Source organism: Oreochromis aureus, linkage group 23, assembly GCF_013358895.1.
Source record: "Oreochromis aureus strain Israel breed Guangdong linkage group 23, ZZ_aureus, whole genome shotgun sequence".
In the NCBI taxonomy this organism is placed as follows: domain Eukaryota; kingdom Metazoa; phylum Chordata; class Actinopteri; order Cichliformes; family Cichlidae; genus Oreochromis; species Oreochromis aureus.
In genome coordinates this window covers 5,558,421-5,580,931 of record NC_052963.1, presented here as the reverse complement: position 1 = coordinate 5,580,931, position 22,511 = coordinate 5,558,421, and the positions used below count along the sequence as shown (strand labels likewise).

Below are 22,511 nucleotides of genomic sequence, written 5' to 3'. Positions count from 1 at the left end.
TAATTACTATCATAGACATATCAAAGTGAAACAGATGTTGCTCAACATCCTGCCAAATTAAAACTTAAAACTTTGCTTCAACTATGTAATCGATCTAAATATGTTCTCTTATGTTTGTAGGAAAGAAATGAGTCGGATATTAAAGAGCTCCTACTTACGAGGACTCAACATGGCTTCCTTCTTTGCCAGCAACAAGCTCATAATCTTTGTTACCTTCACGGTCTACGCTCTTTTGGGGAACACCATGACTTCCAGCCAGGTGTTTGTCACCATGTCCCTGTATGGTACAATTAAGGTCACCCTGACCCTGTTCTTTCCTCTGGCCATTGAGAAGTTGTCAGAGACTGTGGTGAGCATTCGCAGGATTAAGGTAATTAATTTCTGTCATAAACTGTAGGAAAAGTTGGCAATCCAGTAGTCATGTCCAAGATAGTCAAGCAATTTCCAAAGCTGTATAAAACCATGTATATCATTTTCCCAGAATTTTCTCCTACTGGAAGAGATTGAGAGAAAAAACATTAGGTTGCCTTTGGCGGAAAAGGGTGAAAACTCTATTGAGATCGAGAAACTGACCTGCTACTGGGATAAGGTAAATAGTGTAATGTATTTTGTAGCCGTGTAACATAATGTTGTAGAACAATGACTGTTCCTGCAGACTTTATAGTTTGATGTATTACTTGCTGCCAATTTTGTCTTTGTTTAGAGTTTGGATGCACCATCTCTTCAGAATGTTTCCATCACAGCAAAGTCACATCAACTTCTGACCGTAATCGGACCAGTGGGGGCCGGAAAGGTCAGTAAACTTGTGTAATCTATCTTAGCATCCACCCTAAAATTATAGGAGTCTTTAACCTAACGGTTTATTACCGGATTCTTATACACTGCTCAAAAAATAACCACTTTAATAACATATCAGATCTCAATGGAAAAAAAAATCATCATTACTGATGTGCACTGAGTAATATGTTAGGTGGTGCAACCTGGCAACATTGGATGAACTGAAACATAATGTCCCAGAGGTGTTCTATTGATTTAGGTCAGGCGAGTGTGGGGGCCAGTCAGTGGTATCAGTTCCTTCATCCTTCAAGAACTGCCTGCATACTCTTACCACATAAGGTTGGACATTGCTGTGCACCAGGAAGAATCCAGGACCCACCAGCATATGGTCTGATAAAGTTCAAGGACTTTATCACAATATCAATGTCAGGGTGCCGTTGCCTAGCCTGTAGAGGTTTGTGCATCCCTCTATCAATATGCCAGTGACCCACCACCAACCCAGTCATGCTGAATGATGTTACTCAACATACGTTTTTCCACGACTTCTCCAGACCCTTTCAGTTCTGTCACATGTGCTCGGGATAAGCCTGCTTTCATCTTTGAAAAGCACAGCGCGCAAGTGGAGGACCTACCAATTCTGGTATTCTATGGCAAATGTTAGTTGGGCTCCATGGTGCTGGGTGGTGAGCACAGGGCTTACCAGAGGGCACTGGGCTCTCTGGCGCCATTATTGTCATTTTGTAGGGTTTTGGCAGTGCTCATCCAGTTTCTCTTTGTAAAACGGAGCAGATCCCAGTCCTGATGATGGGTTAAGGGTCTTCTACAGCCTTGTCCAGTTCTCCTAGAACATTTGCTTGTCTCCTGGAATTTCATTTACCGTTTTACCATGTGTCACCCTGTAGGAGATGGACTACCTGCGCAATCTCTGTAGGGTCCAGGTATCGACTAACAACCCCCTCTGCTATTTGACTGATCAGATCAATATCCCCAAAGTTTAACTGACTGAAGTTTAACTGCTATACATTTATTAAAAAACATCCTTTAATTCTTTCTTTTAGCAGTGTACTTGATTTGATTTGTAAAAGAATGGAGGTTTTTTGCTTTGTTTTTTTAATATTACTGCATAGAGTCCTATGAAATATGTGGCCCATGATTCAGTACCTTGTAGATTCACCTTTAGCAAAAGTAGCTAGACATAATCTGATCTGTATGACTTTATCAGTCAATATTCATTTTATTCAGGTTTAGAGCCATATGTTTAAAACACAGCTCTTTTATGGTTCTGCCAAGGTGTTTCAGTTGTGTTCAGGTCCAGAATTTATGTGGGTTAATGCACCATAGCAACTCAGAAGCAAAGTGCCAAACCATTGCAGGGGTCTGCATGTATTTGTCACTGACATATACAAAAAAAATGCAATTTACCCAGCTTACATGCATGACATCCATGTTTTCCTTCAGTCATCCCTACTGAGTGCAATCCTGGGAGAGCTTCCTTATGACACAGGCACACTGAAGATCAAAGGTCAGCTAACCTACGCATCTCAGCAACCGTGGGTGTTCCCTGGAACCATTCGCAGCAACATCCTTTTTGGGAGAGAACTTAACCCCAAGAAATATGAGCGGGTCCTTAGAGCCTGTGCTCTGAAGAAGGTGAGCTAATGTGTTCAATCAAAGCGGAATACTGTGTTCATGACAATGTAGAAATACTACTTGAAAAACTATGACTGAAAAGCTTCTAAAGCCTGAACTACTACTTTGGATTTCATAGACCTGGACTTAACAGAGAAGCAGAGACAGGTCCACAAATCAGGCTTCTTCTAGCCATGATTCTGGGTTTTGTACCCAGCGTTTTCAGCTTTGGACTCTCAGTCTTCAGTTTGATATTTTCTGTTTGACCTTGTTGTAATTTTCTGTTGAATATTATCTTTGCTTAGGTTGTGTTTCCATTCTGATTTTATGTTTTGTATTCATAGTTTCTTTGTTAGTTATTCTCAGGTTTTTCCTTTCCTCTTATGTTTTTAATGCCTAGTCTGCGTTTCGATCATTAATACCTGTCCTGGAATCTGCATCTTTGCTTATAGTACAGGATAGCCTATTTTGCTAATATTCTGAAGAACAAAACCAAACTGCCAATATTTATTAAATGACTAAAATGTTCCCCTGCTTTTGGCATTCACATTTATTTGTGTTACACGTACATTTTGTGCAGGACCTGGAGATGTTCCGAGATGGAGACCTGACACTGATTGGAGACAGAGGAGCCACACTCAGTGGGGGACAGAAAGCTCGTGTAAACCTGGCGAGGTACGACAACAGTCACAGCAGTTACGTCATTGTTATGCACAGGAGAGAAATCCATTTTTAGTATAATCCTCACCAGTGTTGAATTCCTTCTCTGAGTTATTAGGCAGCCTAAAATAGAGGCAGCAATAAGCTACATGTTCGGGCAATTTTTTTAACCCTCCAGGTATGCACACTACTGTTGTTATAGTTGTTCTACTTCACATGCCAAAATCAAAGCCTTGTTTTTTCAGGGCTGTGTATGAGGATGCAGACATCTACCTTCTGGATGACCCTTTAAGTGCTGTGGATGCAGAAGTTGGAAAACATCTTTTCGACAAGTAATGACTGCTCACAATTATCTGTGTCCCAAAGAGATACCCATATGTATCCATACACATTAAGTATAGTATATTCTACATGCTACGTATCTCTGTTTTATAGAAGATAAGGGAATTATTAATTGTAAGGTTAGATTTAGGTGGCAGAATTTGAGTTTTCAATTCAACACCGGTCATTTCATGGCACTTTATACTGTAAAGTAAAGACCCAACAATACTGTCACTGATAAACTTAGAAGTGGGATTATTATGCTCACATTGAGCCATGATTTTTATTTCAGGACCCCAGTAGAGTTGCTTTGGATGATTGGCAGTTCCAAATAAGCATTATTTAACTGTAACCAGTCCTTTTAAAGCCTCTCAGTTGACACAGAGATAAGGAGAAAAAGCTAAATATAGGAAAGTGATTTGGGACCATAAAGATCTCTTTGAGTACATACTGCTGAGGTATTGCACACAGACCCTTTTCTGCTCTATCACAGCCACAGACTTTTTTCTTTTTTCCCCCTGTAGAAATATATTTTCTGCCACACATCCTATTTGACCTTTTAAATTTTCTCTTACTCAAATTTTACACAAGTCAGCTATAAATGTATCATAGTTCCAATATTGTAATCACTTTAAACAAACACAAACAATGAATCTGGATCTTGAGGACTGAGCTCGCATTACACAGCTGAATTGTGTCATGCAGTATGGACCTATATGAGATTTTTAAAAGGAGAAAAGTTCCTCTTCTGATTTATGAAATATGTACACCTGTCTGTGCTTATGATCAGGTGTATCTGTGGCTTGCTGAAGAACAAGTGTCGTATCCTGGTCACACATCAGCTACAACATCTGAGGGACGTTGACCAGATCCTGGTCCTCAAGGAGGTTTGTACCCCTCTAAAAGAAAATTCCTTGAAAGAAGCCTGCCTTCTGCTTCTTATCCATGTCATTGCAATAAATAAAGCATTCCCACTGCAGAATCCTGCCTAGTTGGTCAGACTTGGCCTGACATGGTGACAATAACCTGATCAGCTGCAACATTAAAACCACAACAACAGCTCTCACCCATTCAGTAATGAACCTGGGCTGTTTATGTCACAGTATGGCTGCAAAGCCGACTGTGAGGAGTGAGGACGTGGACCCAAGTGCAGACATGCAAAGAGAAAAAACTTGAGCATAACAAAAATGAGCCGTTTATTAAGGCTGGCAAAATGGTACAAAACAAAAGGCAAAGATGAAACTAAACAATAACCTAAACTGGGTGAACTAAGATTAAAACATGAAAAAACCTTGAACATGGAGACCTGGCATGGATTCATAGAAAAACCTGGAAACATGACATGAACATAGCAGACGAGGAATGAATGAAAACACACAGACTAAATACACACAGGAGGTGATCAGGGGAAGTGGAAACACATGAGGACACAGCTGACACAAATGAACATAACAATATCACAGGGGAAGAGTAAAACTAAACACAATGAACACGGGACACCAGACCTCTTCAAAATAAAACAGGAAACATAATGAGACACAGACATGACAATACAAGCTTGACAACATAAGAAACGCAGACATGAAACACATGAAGGGCGAGGGAGACTTAAAAACAGGGGTGAAGACACAAGGGGAATCTAATAAACAGTGAACTACAACGGCAACTTATGCATAATAGAATTGAACTTAGAGAACCTAACAAACTTAAACATAAACCATAAACATGGCTGGGCCAGAAGACCCAGGATCGTGACAGTTTAGTGGTTTCAGGCACCCGGACATCATTGGTCCTGTGGGTTGCCTGCTGGGGCTTTGGCTTTTTAAAAAAATGTTTGGGGCTGGTTTAGCTGTAAACTGGGCAGCTCTAGTCCATTAGATTGATTTACACTTGTTGAGAACCTGTTGTTTAGATGGTGATATGTGTATATAGGACCACGAATGCCAGGATCCAAGGTTTCTCAGAAGAGCTGTCTTACATTGTAAGGATATAACTGCTACTCATCTTATCTGTCTGTGGTTTTAATGATGTCGCTTGTATCAGTGTTAGTCATAATCCTATATATGTATATATATGTATAAATGGTTACATTTCAACCATTTCTAAAATCAAAACAAATACAATGCATTTTGACCACAGGTAAAACTATTTTACAAATCTGTGCATCCACACCTAAATGCATTGTGATCACTTATGCACAACTTTTTAAGTTCAATTTAAGAAATCTGATAATCTTCTCTTTCAAAAATCTTTCTGTGCATACACATAACATCACTTTCACTTTCACTCACAACACCATGGTTGTACAGGACTGTGGATCATCCTCTGAAGTGGGTATATGCTAACTAATCCATTTAATGTGAAATAAAACTTTGATGTTAATCTTACTATTCTCTGAAAACAGCAACATTATTGTTAGCTTAATGGCTAATCCTGGACATTTCTGCTGTCAGCTGACATCAGGTCAGACAAACCTTGGCAATGGAACAGTGGACAGTGGAAGCACAGATGTCCCAGTTTTCTGCTGGGACTTGAACACAGCTTAGATTTGTGGATCTGTGTGAAACTAGCTGGGTCTCAAAACCCTATGTGGTCATGCGATGTGACCTGTATGTAATGAATGATTCGTGCATGTGCACTTAAGGTTTTGTAAGTGAGGCAAAGGGTTATGTGTATTTTTAGATATTTGTGTGCACAGGAAGATTTTTTGAAAGAACGTGATCAAATTTCTGAACTTAAACTTAAAGTTGTGCGTAAACAAGCAGCATTTATTTAGGTTTGGATGCACAGATTTGTAAAATGGTTTTCCGTGTGGTTAAGATGTTTCGTATTTGTGTTTGGAGCACACATTTGGAGTTCCAAAGTTTCATTGACCATACAGACCCACCCTTAAGATTGACCTCAGTACTCATTCTTCTCGGGTTTTATGAGTTTGATTTCTTTGTTTGGAGAAGTTTCAGTAAACACTTTCCTACATCTTTGTTTTGAAGCCTTTGACGTCTTTGACTTCTACCTGTTCCTGTGTTTCAAAGGGAGATGAGGAGTGTATGCACTGGGTTTTAGGGGGTTATAGAGTCCCAGATTCCAGATTCACTTGGTTAAGTGCAAAGGTTTGTCTTGGGGTTCCAGGGTGGAGCCTACAGGGCTTACAAACAGTGAACAACCCCCTTTCCCCCCATTGGACTATCCATATACCAAAGGAACAGCAGCCTAGATGTCCAGTAACTGATTTCCTTTGTTGCATCTTTAGGGTCAAATCATGGTCCAGGGAACCTACAGTGAGCTGCAGTCCACTGGCCTCGATATGGTGTCCCTGCTGAGAAGTGATGAGGAGCAGGAGCAAATGTCTCAATTTGCTGACCCAGAAAAACTGTCTTTACAAAGTCGGTGGACAAATGATTCTGACAGTTCACACTGTTTCCTCAACTGCCCCCTTCCACCAGAACGCACCTACACTGACCATCTTCCTGTATGTATATTTACTAAAGAGATTGAACATTGCTATTTTTCCAAAATAGTGTTGTATATACGGTACCATGGTATATAAACAAGTCCATTTATGACTTCTTCTAATACATGACATTTGTAAATATTACCTGATAGCCATTTGGCTAGAAAAGATATGCTAACTTCAGGTAGCTATTGGAGAATTTCACTTACTCTAAGTCAGGGGTGCCCAATCCCAGTGCTCGAGAGCTACCCCACATACCAGACAGGTCTGGCCTGGATCTGGTGTCAAGCCGATACTGCTGGCTGACCTCTGGCATGATAAGTGGTATGTGATCCAGATATGGGCCAAGCCTGGCGTAGAGGTTATGTGATGGCATGCCACATCTGGCCCAATCGTGGTTACAGGTCATAGAAAACAGGTCTGACCCGGATCCATCATCAAGCTGGAACTTCTGACTGACTGGTGTCATGGCAGGGTGTATGTCAACCAGATGTGGGCCAGATCTGACAATGATGGCACTATTTATGTTCCTATTTTTCTATTTTAGTTAGAAGACCCAAATGCCATGTTGCAATACTATACTGCTATGGTAGCCAGTGTTTCAAATGCAGGTTTGACAGGTTTATGACTGTACACTTAATCCAAAACCTAGTGAGGTTTTACTCATGTTTATCACTGGGTGGCTGTAGCTCAGGAGGTAGAGCAGGTCACCTACTGATCGGCAGGTTAGAGGTTCGATCCTTGGCTCCTCCAGTCGGCACTGTGAGTGTGAATGTGTATATTTACAAATACACATACACTCAGTTTAGAGAAAGTATGTGAGAATGTGGCATGTTGTATAGAGCACTTTGAATGATACGACCGAGCAGAAAAGCGCTACATAATTGTCAGTCCATTCACTGTGTGAACAGAGTTTCATCATGTTACTTTTGCACTATTATGTTCCGGCACATGTTGTTATTACATGGCTTGATTAAGGTACACATTATGCTGACATCTGGGGCCAGAGCTGAAACTGTTCTGGGCCAGCACAGGACCACCAGTGTGTCTGCAACTGGCCTTGTGCTGGCCCATGTGTGGGCCACCTCTGGCAAACCAGATCTGGGCCACCAAAGGGCCGTCATTCTTTGCGGTATGTGGGCCACGTGTAAGCACACTGTGTGGGCCAGATCTGGGCCATACCAATTTTGCTATGTGGGACTGTCCTGCAGCTTTTAGATACATCCCTACTCCAACACAGCTGAATCAAATGGTTTGATTACCTCTTCAGCATGCCATCAAGTTTGGCAAAGGCCTGATAACAAGCCATTCATTTGATTCTGGTGTGTTGGAACAAGGATGCATCTAAAAGCTGCTGGACAGTAGCTCTTGAGGACTGGGACTGGGCAGCCCTGCTCTAAGTAATTAGTTAATGTGTTAATAAAATCATGAAAATGTATGAAAATTAAAACAACACATAAAATTTAACCCAAAATCAACTATCTCAAATCCCCAACCTCTTAAAAAGAAAAAAAAAGATGAAGAAAAAGCACTTAGCACATCATGGGAAGCCCCCAGCACCCTAGACCTATTGCAGCACTAAAGGAGGCTTGAGGGTCACCTGATCCAGCCCTTACTATATGCTTTATCAAAAAGGAAAGTTTTAAGCCTAATCTTAGTAGTGATGGTGTCTGTCTCCTGAATCCATACTAGAAGCTGGTTCTACGGAGAGGGGCCTGAAAGCTGAAGGCTCTGCCTTCCAAATATTGTAGCAACAACAAGTAAGCCTGCAGTCTGAGAGTGAAGTGCTCTATTGAGCTGATATGGTGCTGTGTGGTCTTCATTCATGGTACATGATATGATAATGGATGATACATATACACAGCACTTACACACTTAACACTGAATTACTGCATCAATGTGATGTGGCGTGTAGGTAGTCAGCATGCAGGCACTGTAAAGTTGTTACTGAAGCTAAGATTGCTCTGATGGCAGCTTTCAGCTCATCTGTATGTGTCCATTTCCACTCCATGTGAGGTCTCCCAATTTCTTAAATCAGCTATTCTTGACAATCCTTTCAACAGCTTTGAAATAATTCTCACCTTTTCCTTCTCTACAGTTCCTTCCAGTCAAATTTCATGTTACATGTAATAAATACTGTATATAAGAAAAAACTATACTGTCAAAAGTATTTGCTCATTTGACCATTCCTCCAGACACACATTTATCAGGTCAGACACTGACGTTGGACAAGAAGGACTAGCTCACGATCTTCGCTCTAATTCATCCTAAAGGTGTTCTGTTGAGTTGAGGTCAGGACTCAGTCAAGTTCTTTAACACCAAGCTCGCTGATCCATGTTCTCATTTGTGCAGTCATGTTGGAACAGGAAGAGGCCATCCCCAAACTGTTCCCACGAAGTTGGGAGAATTAAATTGTCCAAAATGAAGCATTGAAAATTCCTTTCCCTGGAACTAAGGGTCCAAACCCAGGTCCTGAAATTAACCCCACACCAAACATGACACCTGGCACAGTCAGAAAAGTACCATTCTCCTCGAGATTACCAAACCCAGAGTCGTCCATTAGATTGTCAGATGGAGAAGTGTGATTTCTCTGTCTATGTTTTCATGATATATATACTTCTCATTAATATTATTTTAGATGCACTATCATGAAGTGTCAGTGTTGTTCTGAGATTACAAACAGTAAAACTATGTTTAAGTATAAAAATGTGCCTGGATCATTTCTTGTTTTGCAGGTTGAAGCTATTCAAACTATTGCAGAGGAGACACGAGCTGATGGAAATGTCAGCAGTCAAGTTTATTTTACATACTTCACGGCAGGCTGTAGCCTTCTGGTTTTAATGGTTATAGTATTTCTAAGTATTATAGCTGAGGTAAGTCACAGACCTCTAATGGTACCATTAGCAAGTGAATGGAGATTTTTAATGCAATGTTTTTATTCATTGTAAATATAAGAAACAAAACCAAGTTGAACATTTTTTTTATTGGTTGTTTTTTTTTTTTTCAATAGGTGGCATATATCCTTCAGGACTGGTGGTTGGTATACTGGTGAGAACTCACCACACTTGTAGTACTGTGTAATACTGTGCAAGTCTTGAGATACACCTCATTTCTTTATAATTTGCTTCCAAGGAGCTAAAACTTTTTTAGATATATTGTAATGTAAAGGCCCTACAAAGAGATTTGAGAAAACAGCAAGCGCTTTGGGGACAGTGGGAAGGCAAAAAAAAAAAACCTCTATTTTTGCCTTCTTTCCTGTATTTCTATGTATGTTTTCAATAAATCGCTACATCCGTGTCTCATTTTCCTAGCAAAGTATAAAGAAATTAGTGGTAGATCAGGACTTTAGTCCAGTTCTGTAGAGCCAGTACCTTACTTTTCTATTCCTTTAATTACAGAACATTTTTATTAGACTGTGTAAGTTATGTTCTTATGTTTCACACTTTGTTTAATTGTCTTCTCACCTGACAGGGCAAGACATGATTTTACTAACGGCACAAACAGCAGAGTCACTGGTGTTAGCCTTAAAAGTGGAATGAATGTTACTAGTTACCAAGAGTTTAATCTCTCTTTTTACCTCAGCGTTTATTCAGGTAAGCCTTTCAGTCCTGTAGTTCTTACTGAAATCTTCAAATACTATTGTTGACTACCATGTATGTTAAGTGTCCATTATGTTATATTATTTGGTAGGATATCCTACTGTAAATCAAATACTAAACTAGTTTTTTAATATAGTCCTCCTGTGTTTAATTTTAGGCTTGACAGCAGCAGCTGTGGTTTTTGGTTTTGCCAGGAGTTTAGTGATATTTCACGGACTGGTGAGATCAGCTCAGACTCTGCACAACAGCATGTTTAGTGCTGTGCTCCACTAGCTTCTTTGATGTCAACCCCATAGGTGAGGCCTACACAGTATTTATTTTTATTTTTAAGAGGAAACAGTCACATATTTATCTGCCCAGTGTTCATTGTTTAAAGGTGTAAAATGTAAGACTCTAATTAAAAAATGAATCAAAACTGTCATCAATTGGGGCAGTGTTTCACTAGAAAATTCATAGGTGTCAATCCCCAATGTTTAAAAGACAAACAGCAGAGTTAAATCTTGCTAACTAACCAACAACACCGGAGGAGACACTGAAAGCTTTTAAGGCTGGTATTAACATCTTAGCCTGCTTACTTTAGTTGATATCTCTGTAACAGAATGCATAAACATCTTGGACATAACTTTAAAGCTGTCATTTTCTCACATTCTGCTCACAGATTTGATTTAATTTGGAATGCTTTAAACCATTTTCAATAAGCAATCACACACATTAGCCAGAAACTTCTAAAGTCTGAACTGCAGGCCTCACATCCACTTAGAACACAGAATATTTTAAAGTTGACATTCTGCTCTTTGACAACATAGTCCTGTTAATTAAAACTGTATCCGCATTGTAGGAAGAATACTCAACAGGTTTTCCAAAGACGTCAGCCAAATGGACTCCATGCTACCTATCACCTTTGTGGACTTCTATCAAGTAAAGACTACCATAAATTATATACATATGTAGACAAAAATGCTGTGCCACCTACACCATGTTACATTTACAGGAGCTGCTTGTCCACAGAAACCCATGCTATGAACCTTCCAGCATACATGCTCAATCATCCAGGTAAGGAAATCCCCAAAAATTGATTCTGTTCATCTGGACGTAGCGTTTTCAGTGGGAGAAACGTTTCACCACTCATCCAAGTGACTTCTTCAGTCTCAGCTGACTGCAGGTTTCCCCAATTCAATGATGAGGATGTACACATCCTGGACAGGGAGGAACGCTGGTTTGAGCGCAGAGTCAAGGAGGCCATTTACGTGAAAAGGGAAAGACCATCTCTGAATCGAGGAGGGGGCCTAAGCGTACATCTTTCACCATCTTACAATGCTGTGACTGCAGCCATTCAACAACTCTCTGTGATTATACCCATGCCCTTGATCAATAATCAGTGGGCTTTGATCAGTAGTTGTTGATCAATGGTCATGGCAATTTGCATATTAACAATCAAGGAACTGACCCCACAGTCCATTGTTCATTCAGTGGGCTGGTTTCAGTGATTGTGCAAATGTGCTGTTTATAAGGCTGGGGAGGTATCTCTGGGTCTCTACCACAGCATGTCTTTTATCCTTTCTTCCTTCTCTCACCCCAACCGGTTGCGGCAGATGGCCGCCCCTCCCTGAGCCTGGCTGTGTCAGAGGTTTCTCCCACTGAAAACGTTACGTCCAGATGAACAGAATCAGTTTTTTGGGGACTTCCAGCATAGAGTTTTTGTATGCTTTTTGAACACTGGTAGCTTTTTAAATGCGCTATGTGCCTCAGCAGAGTGACCCCACTCTGTAACTCTGCCACTCCATGCTTGAGTTGCTGTGGTTGCTAAATGGTTCCACTTAAAGCTGAATGTGGAATATCTAGGAGGGAAGAAATTTCATGAACTGACTGTTGCCACTATTACAGCGCCACACTTAAATGATAAGAAGGTGTAGCACTCATTACTTTGTATGTTCTTTATTTTGACTTAACAAGATCTTTCAGTATTTTCATTATTTTTCATTATGTGATGTTTTTTTTAAGTTATTTTTACAGAATGTTGGCGTTATCGCGGTGGCAGCCTCAGTTATTCCTCTCATCCTCATCCCTGTTGTGCCTCTCATGTTAATCTTTCTGTATTTGAGGAGCTTGTACCTTCGTACCTCACGTGATGTCAAACGCCTTGAGTCAACAAGTACGTTGATTTATTATTTATATAATTTGTTTTGGGAGAAAAAATGATCTGAAAGGGCCGACAAAAGTAGTTCTTGTCTATTCATTTTGCCCTTCCTACAGCTCGGAGTCCAGTTCTCTCACACCTGTCCTCTTCCCTTAATGGTCTTTCTACAATCAGAGCTTCCAGATCAGAAGAGAAGTTAACGAAAGACTTTGATGCCCATCAGGACCTGCACTCAGGTTTACTCTTTAAGAATAAACTTTTACACTTTCCAAGCTGACTTGAATTTGTAAAGTCACTGATTAGTTTTCAGTGTTACTTTAGAGTGTTAAGACCAAAAATTCTGTGAGACAACTTTACTATGGTGCATTTTTGAAAGACATGAAGCAAAATGGTGAAGACTTGAACCCAGGCCACTGCAGTCAGGGCTTCAATGCATGACGTACCTGCTCAACGAAGCAAAAAGAAATCTCCAAAGACAAATAAGAAACTGAACAACAAACTGGGTCTATAATTTGCCCTGTAATAATCCAAATCCAAAAAATAAGTCTGCTTTTGCAGTTTTGTACCCCTGAGCTGTAAAATGCTGATGGAGTATTGTTGGCTCAAGTTCAAATCTCAATGACTCGACCTCAAGGTTTTTTTCTGCTCTTTTGTTTCAGAGGCCTGGTTTTTGTTCCTGATGACCTCCCGCTGGTTTGCACTACGCCTCGACAGCATTTGCTCCATATTTATTACCCTCACAGCATTTGGCTTGATATTACTCAGAGATGGTAAAGAATTAAGAACAGTACATTCATTCAACTCTCCTTCAATAATCTCAAATACTGATTAATTCTGTTCCTATCTTGATTCAGAGCGATCGTGTGACAACACTTGATTTTTACCAAGGTTTCAGTCCTGTCTTATTTACGGTGTTACGTTACTGGCTTTGATTTTTTTAAAAAAATGAATTAGTTAATTAAAGCTCCTGATTTGGGTCGGGCTAGGCTTCACAGTGAGTTCACCAAAAACCTTGGCTGTGACCCACACCCGTTTTCACACCTTGGCTTGTGTGATTAGGTAGAGGATCAATAGGGGTCCATGACCCTCTTGGGGGAACACTCAGATAGGGCTTAAAATCTGGGACTCTCCACCAGTTGCTCTTAGAACTGAAGAAGCTTCTCGGATGAGAGGTGAAACATCTTCAAGGAAAAGTCCAGACGCTTTTCTTTCCAAGCTCATTAGACTCCTGATTATTGGAGACCTTGCAAATGATGCATGTAATTTGTGATAGATCTGGCATCTGCATACAGTTTTATTTTCTGTTTTGTGGTTTAAATAAAACAGAAAAAATGATCCACTGGGTAAAAGGGTTTTTCTATACTCATCTCACTGTAAAGCTCAAGTAAGATTCAAGATCACTCCTAATTTTATGAGGGTAGAACCATCTCAGTGAATATATGTTTTTTGCTATCATTTCTCTTACTAGTGTCAGTTTCTTTGCACAATGATCTTGTACTTTTGCAGTTACAAAACGATTTGACTAAAAATGATGTAAAGATGGCGCTGTGTTACTGACTGCAATACTTTTGTCCAAGCTAAAGCTAAAAAAGCTAAACTTGCAGCACCCTGGCCAATTCAACATTTTGTTAAATAGGTTTAGAAGAATAAACTCATGTAGTCTTTTTTTTTCCTTCTTAAATTTATTAGGGCTGGTGGCTGGAGAGGTAGGCCTGGTTCTTACCTATGCTGTGACACTGATGGGAAACTTCCAGTGGACAGTGAGACAAAGTGCCGAAGTGGAGAACATGGTAAAAACAGAGTGACATTTAAATTTAAGGCTTTTTTCTTCTGTTATCAGATATTCACATGACATGCTGTTATGACCTGCTGAAGGGAGCTCATGATTTTTTCAGATGACATCAGTGGAGAGGGTGGTGGAGTACACTGAGCTAAAAAATGAAGGGCCCTGGGAAACTCAGCAGCGTCCTCCCTCTGATTGGCCGAGCCAAGGAATGATAACCTTTAATCGAGTGAACTTCTTCTACAACACAGACGAACTGCCGGTCCTCAAAGAGATTAGTGCCACGTTTCAAGCCAAAGAGAAGGTGACACATTTGTTTGCTGACAGATAGTGAGTAGGTCTGAGTGATGATCAGCTGTTGATGTTCTGTGTGTTCCTCTGGGTCAGGTCGGTATTGTGGGTAGAACAGGAGCGGGGAAAAGCTCTCTGGTCTCGGCTCTGTTCCGCCTGGCAGAGCCCCAGGGGAAGATCTACATCGACGGTGTTGTGACCTCTGAGATCGGCCTCCATGACCTGCGCCAGAAGATGTCCATCATTCCTCAGGTACAACATCAGATGACACCTATTCTGTCTATTCTGTTTTTTGATATTACATTTCAAAGCTGGACTTAACAGAATTTATGAGGAAAATTTATCGTGGCTGCACAGAACACCTGCCTGAAGAGAGAGACCTTAAATCGTAGGCCTACATAATTTTGCACTTGTGTTTAGTACCCATGTTCTTCTTTGCTTCTGCCCATGCACTGCTGTGTATCTTATCGTGTTATCATCACCTGTTGGCAGGACTTTATAATGTAACACTTGTGTGAACCTGCATGTGGAGCTTTGTAGCAAAATGCTGAAGTTATAAAACAAACTCCTCTGTGACATTTGACTCTAAGGATCTGTTCGTTTGTAAGCCAAGCAGTGGTAAAAGAAAATGGGGCTTCAAGGCTTATTTTTTTTGAGGAATTAAAAAAAAAGAAAAACAAAATGAAAGCAAATTAAATAAATTAAATTAAAAATGGCAATTCTTTGTATTTTTATATGTAAAATGTGCAGTATGAAACTGATTAATACACCTTGTATTTATGCTCAAATTAAGTATATCTGTGATTCTGCCTCACTTCTCTCTTCTTTGTTTTCCAGGACCCAGTTCTGTTTACTGGCACTGTGAGGACAAACCTGGACCCTTTTAACCAGCATAGTGATGAAGACCTGTGGAAAGCTCTGGAAGAGGCTAGTAATCACATCCAGGACTTTAGTTACAGCTTCCAGTTTTTTCACAGCATACATATACTCTTGTACTTATAAATATCTTTGGTTAGACAGAAAGTATACTATGTAGTTACAGTTTATGCACTTAAGCTGGATTTCTTTTGAGTGATTTTATTTTAATAATACATATTGCATTCTAAATATTGCAGTGCACCAAATTATTCACAGCACTTCACTTCTTCCACGTTTTGTCATGTTTCAGATTTATTCAAAATTGCATTAAATTCATTTTCACCCCTTGCACCCATATTAAGAAAGTGAAAAAAGTTTGAAATTCATGGAAATTTATTAAACATATCCATCCATCCATCCATCCATCCATCCATCCATCCATCCATCCATCCATCCATCCATCCATCCATCCATCCATCCATCCATCCATCCATCCATCCTCTCTCTTCCTTTTCTCTGGGGCCAGGTCACAGGGCAGCAGCCTAAGCAGAGAAGCCCAGACCTCCCTCTCCCCAGCCATCTCTTCCAGCGTGTCTGGGGGAACACCAAGGCATTCCCAGGCCTGCCAAGAGATATAATCTCTCCAGCGTGTCCTGGGTCTGGCCTGGGGCCTCCTCCCGGTGGACATGCCCGGAACACCTCACCCAGGAGGTCCCCAGGAGGCATCCTTGTCAGATGCCCGAACCACCTCAACTGGCTCCTTTCGATGTGGAGGAGTAGCGGCTCTACTCTGAGCCCCTCCTGGATGGCTGAACTCCTCACCCTATATCTAAGGGACATAAATAAATAAAAAATAAAATAAAATTAAAAAAAATGAAAATATAAGGTGCATAAGTATTCATAGGCTTTACCATGATACTCAAAATTGAGCTCAGGTGCATCCTGTTTATACCGATCATCTGTCAGATGTTTCTACTACTTGATTGGAGTCCACCTGTGGAAAGGTCATTTGGCAGGACGTCATTTAGAAGACAGACCTGTCTATATGAGGTTCCATAGTTGACAGTGCATGTCAGAGCAGAAACCAAGCCATGAAGTTCAAGGAATGGTCTGTAGACCTTGGAGAGACAGATCAAGGTACAGATCTTAAAGGTCCCAATGAGCACAATGGCCCAGATAATCCATAAATGGAATGAGTTTGAAACCACCAGGAGTCTTCCTTGAGCTGGCAGCCTAGCCAGTCTGAACAATTGGGGTAGAGGGGCTTTAGTCAAGGAGGAGAACCTTCCAGAAGAACAACCATTTCTGCAGCACTCCATCCATCAGTCCTGTATGGTAGAGTGGCCAGATGGAAGCCACTCCTCAGAAAAAGGCTCATGACTGCCCATCTAGAGTTTGGCAAAAGGCACCTGAAGGATCTCCAGATCATGATAAACAAAATTCTCTGGTCTGATGAAACAAAGATTGAACTCTTTGGCCTGAATGCCAAGATTCATGTCTGGAGGAAACCAGGCACCGCTCATCATCTGGCCGATACCAGAGCCACCCCACTGAGCTACAGGAGAAATGTGAAAATGGCTGTGTACCAACATTCCCCATTCAACATGATGGAGCTTGAGAGTTTCTGCATAGAAGAATGCGCAAAAATACGTGCGCCAAGGTCATAGCATCATACTTAAAAAGACTGGCTGTAATTTGGCTGTAATTGCTGCCAAAGGTGCTTCAACAAAGTATTGAGCAAAGGTTGTGAATACTTATGTACATTGGAAAATACATGTTGTATTTTTGTCTTCTACTTTCTAAATTTGCGAGAATTTCAAGCTAACTTTTTATGCCTCAACCGTAAAAGCCCGATGGGGTGTTATCATCACCTTGTCAGTCTTACCCAACATTGCGAATGCAAAGATTCAAGAACTAGGTGACGTAGGATTTTCAAATTCATACCATAGTTTGAACCACGAGTTTGAATCTCTGTGACCTCAACCTCAAGATAAAGATCAGAGGTCATGTTTCCTAGGAAGACACCTACAGTGGCTTGCAAAAGTATTCGGCCCCCTTGAACTTTCCCACATTTTGTCACATTACAGCCACAAACATGAATCAATTTTATTGGAATTCCACGTGAAAGACCAATACAAAGTGGTGTACACGTGAGAAGTGGAACGAAAATCATACATGATTCCAAACATTTTTTACAAATAAATAACTGCAAAGTGGGGTGTGCGTAATTATTCAGAGACTGAAATCCTTGCCCATTCTTCTTTGCAAAACAGCTCCTGCTCAGTCAGATTAGATGGACAGCGTTTGTGAACAGCAGTTTTCAGATCTTGCCACAGATTCTCGATTGGATTTAGATCTGGACTTTGACTGGGCCATTCTAACACATGGATATGTTTTGTTTTAAACCATTCCATTGTTGCCCTGGCTTTATGTTTAGGGTCGTTGTCCTGCTGGAAGGTGAACCTCCGCCCCAGTCTCGAGTCTTTTGCTGACTCCAAGAGGTTTTCTTCCAAGACTGCCCTGTATTTGGCTCCATCCATCTTCCCATCAACTCTGACCAGCTTCCCTGTCCCTGCTGAAGAGAAGCACCCCCAGAGCATGATGCTGCCATCACCATATTTGACAGTGGGGATGGTGTGTTCAGAGTGATGTGCAGTGTTAGTTTTCCGCCACACATAGCGTTTTGCATTTTGGCCAAAAAGTTCCATTTTGGTCTCATCTGACCAGAGCACCTTCTTCCACATGTTTGCTGTGTCCCCCACATGGCTTGTGCCAAACTGAAAACGGGACTTCTTATGGTTTTCTGTTAACAATGGCTTTCTTCTTGCCACTCTTCCATAAAGGCCAACTTTGTGCAGTGCACGACTAATAGGAAATCTTTTTGTAGCCTAAGCCTGCTTTAAATTTCTCAATAACTTTATCCCTGATCTGTCTGGTGTGTTCTTTGGACTTCATGGTGTTGTTACTCCCAATATTCTCTTAGACAACCTCTGAGGCCGTCACAGAGCAGCTGTATTTGTACTGACATTAGATTACACACAGGTGCACTCTATTTAGTCATTAGCACTCATCAGGCAATGTCTATGGGCAACTGACTGCACTCAGACCAAAGGGGGCTGAATAATTACGCACACCCCACTTTGCAGTTATTTATTTGTAAAAAATGTTTGGAATCATGTATGATTTTCGTTCCACTTCTCACGTGTACACCACTTTGTATTGGTCTTTCACGTGGAATTCCAATAAAATTGATTCATGTTTGTGGCTGTAATGTGACAAAATGTGGAGAAGTTAATACTTTTGCAAGCCACTGTAGGATTTTTACCATAGGTGCATCTGCTAGAATTCTGGGGTTTGGCCCTTGCGACTGCCAGTGTTTTTATTTCACTTTATGAGAAATGAAAATGAAATTAATCTATTTTGGAATAAGGCTGTGAAGCAAGTGAAGCACTGTCAATACTTTTTGGATGCACTGTATATGTCATTTGATTGTTTTTAGAAACTCTAATCAAGGACCTTGTTTAAAAGAACAAACCAAAGAAAGTTCTTGATGGTTGCTCCGTATAAATAAAGGTACAGCTGAAGTCTGTGGTGGAGGAGCTCCCTGGAAAGTTGGAGGCTGTCTTGGTTGAGTCGGGCTCCAACTTCAGTGTGGGCCAGAGGCAGCTGGTGTGTCTAGCTAGAGCCATCCTGAGGAAGAACCGCATCCTCATCATCGATGAAGCCACAGCTAACGTGGACCCGAGGTCCTCCAAACACATTGCCAGCACATATAATGCACACACAGAAATGTCATTACACATTCACTAGTTTTCTCAGCACACCTCTCCCATATGTTTCTACTGTGTTTTGGTTGTTGCTGTGATTACAGGACAGACGAGCTGATCCAGAAAACCATACGAGACAAGTTCGAAGAATCCACAGTGATCACTATCGCGCATCGCCTCAACACCATTATAGACAGTGACCGCATACTTGTGAGTCATCCCTTCTGTCTCAGTGCAGTTTAATTTAATTTCAATCAACCATGTTTTATAATCATATTATCTCTCGAGAACACCTTGAGGATCTTTAAATTTTAACTTTAGCTGTCCATTTCAGTCTGACACTGTGTTAATCAGTTTTCATAGGGGTGGGAAATGCATTTTGTCAATCAGTACCCATGCCTAATGATCGTGAACGCAATCATGCACTGGCCAGGTTCCTGTTTGGCTCATCCTTAGCAGGTTGTCAGTTAAAAAAAGAGGACTGCAGAGAACTGTTACATGTCTGGATAACAGACGAATCAGTCACAGTGAATGGATTTAAAGTTCTGGGCCCATGAAATAACTGATATTGGTAAAGGTTACGATCAGGATTGTCCCAATTTATAGATATATTTTCCAAAGTAGTTTTTGAGATGCAGCACCTTTTTTAAACTAATTTGAGTTCATTATTACTGCTGTGTAGTGTGTTAGTCTTTATATATTTTTCACATGCTAGCTTTTAAAGGACTGTAAGTTTACCGTTATTGGTGAAGTGGACATTTGTCTATTTTTAAGGTGCTGGAGAGCGGGACCATCCAGGAGTTCGACCACCCCTATACCCTGCTGCAAAACAAAGAAGGTGCTCTCTACAGGATGGTGCAACAGATGGGCCAGGCTGAGTCAGCATCTCTACTGGAGTCAGCTAGACAGGTGAGCTGAAAAATGTGGATAGGGTGGAGAGAGAACTTTGGACTCTTTTTTTAAGTTAATTAGAATTAAAATAACTTCTTTTCCCCTCCAGGCAGCACAGAGGTCCTGAAAGTCTGTGGCCAATGAAGCGTGATTGTTGTGCCTAAGAACTGGAAGCGTTCTACCACTTTTGTAAACAGGACGTTGCTAACTTGTACACTTGGATCCTAGAACAGTAGAACCACTGGGTTTAAATTGGACTCCCTTGGTGTTTTTAAATAAATGTGTAACTACTAGAAGAAATCACTGCCGTCTCTGAACCATGGCTTAGCCTACACCTAAATGAAAAAACACAACAATGATCATTACAAATGATAAGGATCATTTATACCACGAACCTTCCAGGGGTTATATTTACCCCTTTTTTTTGAAATGCTGAGCTCTTCAATCGTGCTACACTTGGTTGCCTTGCAGTGCTTATTGGTTACATATTTTAATAACCACTCTCCTATCCAATGAGCCATAGCTAAGAGGATTAGCTGACAACACAAACAGATAGGAAACTAGAGTTATATAGAAAGATTAATATTTACTGCAGAATTTAAAGGGGTTGGGATATTAAGGGAATAAGGAGCAGGTCAGAAAGGTTGACTGGGCAGGTTGCTGCCTATGCAAACCAGAGAATAGCTGAATCTTGAATGTACAGGAGTCAAGGGCTGAAAACTGGGGCTGGAGTAGACTGTGTGGTGGATCTTCCAGAGCTTATGTCTTTTTAGTAGTCTTGACTATAGGATGGGATGATGGTGGGGCTCTACTCCAACTGACTCTTTATTGTGCTTAGTTGACAGTGTTGTCTTCTGCTACTCTATAATTCAAGGTTCACTATGTTGGTGGTGTCAGGTTTCCATTTAGCAGCAGTAATAATGTAGTAGCCACAATGGCCCTACTGCGGTGAAAGAGTTTAGGTATACTTACAACAGTCTCTGTAAATTCTGGGTGTAAATGCCTAAATTTATGTCTAGATATTGGCTCTAACATGAATTCTCTCCTTTAAAGCAACCAGTGAATTTTCCTCCATCAATGCTGTTGATAATTAATTAATAATAACAGCAAACCTCTTGTGACTCTCCATTAACTAAGGAGCTGACGCTAGATGGTAGTTTGCGTAGCATAAAGACTGGAGATGGGTAAATGGACTGGTTCTCATATAGTGCTTTTTTACTTGAGTACTCAAAGTACTTTAAACACCATTCACACACACATTCATACAAACACTTTTTTAGGGATTGAACCACCTACCGCCTGTCTAGTGATGACATGCTCTAACTCCTGAGCCACCTACCTGAGTAGGTGTTGTTTCATATGTAACCCTGGTTAACAGTTGTCAATAGATAAAAGCCTGTTAGTAAAAACAGTCATAAGAAATATATTACTGGTGATAAATAGTTGTCAATAAATAGAACATAATGGTTAAGGAAATTCATTAAAAACATCAGCAATGATATAATTCATGGTATAAGATTTCAATTGTGTTTAAAAACGTGTTAAAAGGTTAAAAACTTGCTAATTTATGGTGTTTTTATGTTAATTCAGGTAAAATGGCTAAAATATGTGTTCAGACTCTTATTGTGAAAGGGTACGCTGCAGCGTGACTCCTGTGATCAGCCACACCCAATCGGGTTGTTCCTTCTTTTTGATGCTGGAGAGGGAGAAATGCAGATAGTCGTTGCGGAGCTGCTGCCTAAACGAGTGAAAAAATATTAAAAAACAAGTCAGAAGCCTACATAAAGCCATTTTTGTACTCTGGAGAATATATTTTTGTTTTTTCCGACCTGTCTTTGCCTTGGTGACGTTGTGAACATAACCGAACGGGACTTGGTGAGTTCAGAAATTGTATTTTATTTCATGCAAGAAATGTTTTGTTGTATTATATTGCTCATTTCATGCAAATGGAAAGTCAAGGTAGCAGATTTATGCTGTTTTATGTTAAAAACGGTGGATTGGTGCTTAACCGACACACAGGCTGTAGTTCAAAGGCCTTTGACGGTATTTCAGCGCGCCATATTGGCGTCACCTCATTTAAGACTGAATAAGCTGGAAAAACGGACTTTTACTGTTATTTAAGGGCTACCCGTGTGTTATTTTCAAATGTTTATGTATATTGCTTTGTTGTTATGGTAGGCCATTAAGGTTTGGATCGGAAATGCCGAGCTAGAATCGGAGTTTGATCCGCTGAGCGAGCAACAAGATGGCGAGCCACCCAGGGACCCATTGAACTGTACCGAGCAGGAAAAAGGAAACTGCCCCCTGCTGGACGTTGAACTCTTTCACTAAAAAAACTGGTAGGATT

At 40.6% G+C, this 22,511-nt stretch overlaps 1 pseudogene; it reads left to right on the top strand.

The window, feature by feature from the left end:
- The window catches only part of LOC116321011, a 30,897-nt pseudogene extending 8,639 nt beyond the window's left edge, over window positions 1-22,258 (top strand).
- Window positions 22,259-22,511: the final 253 nt, after the last annotated feature.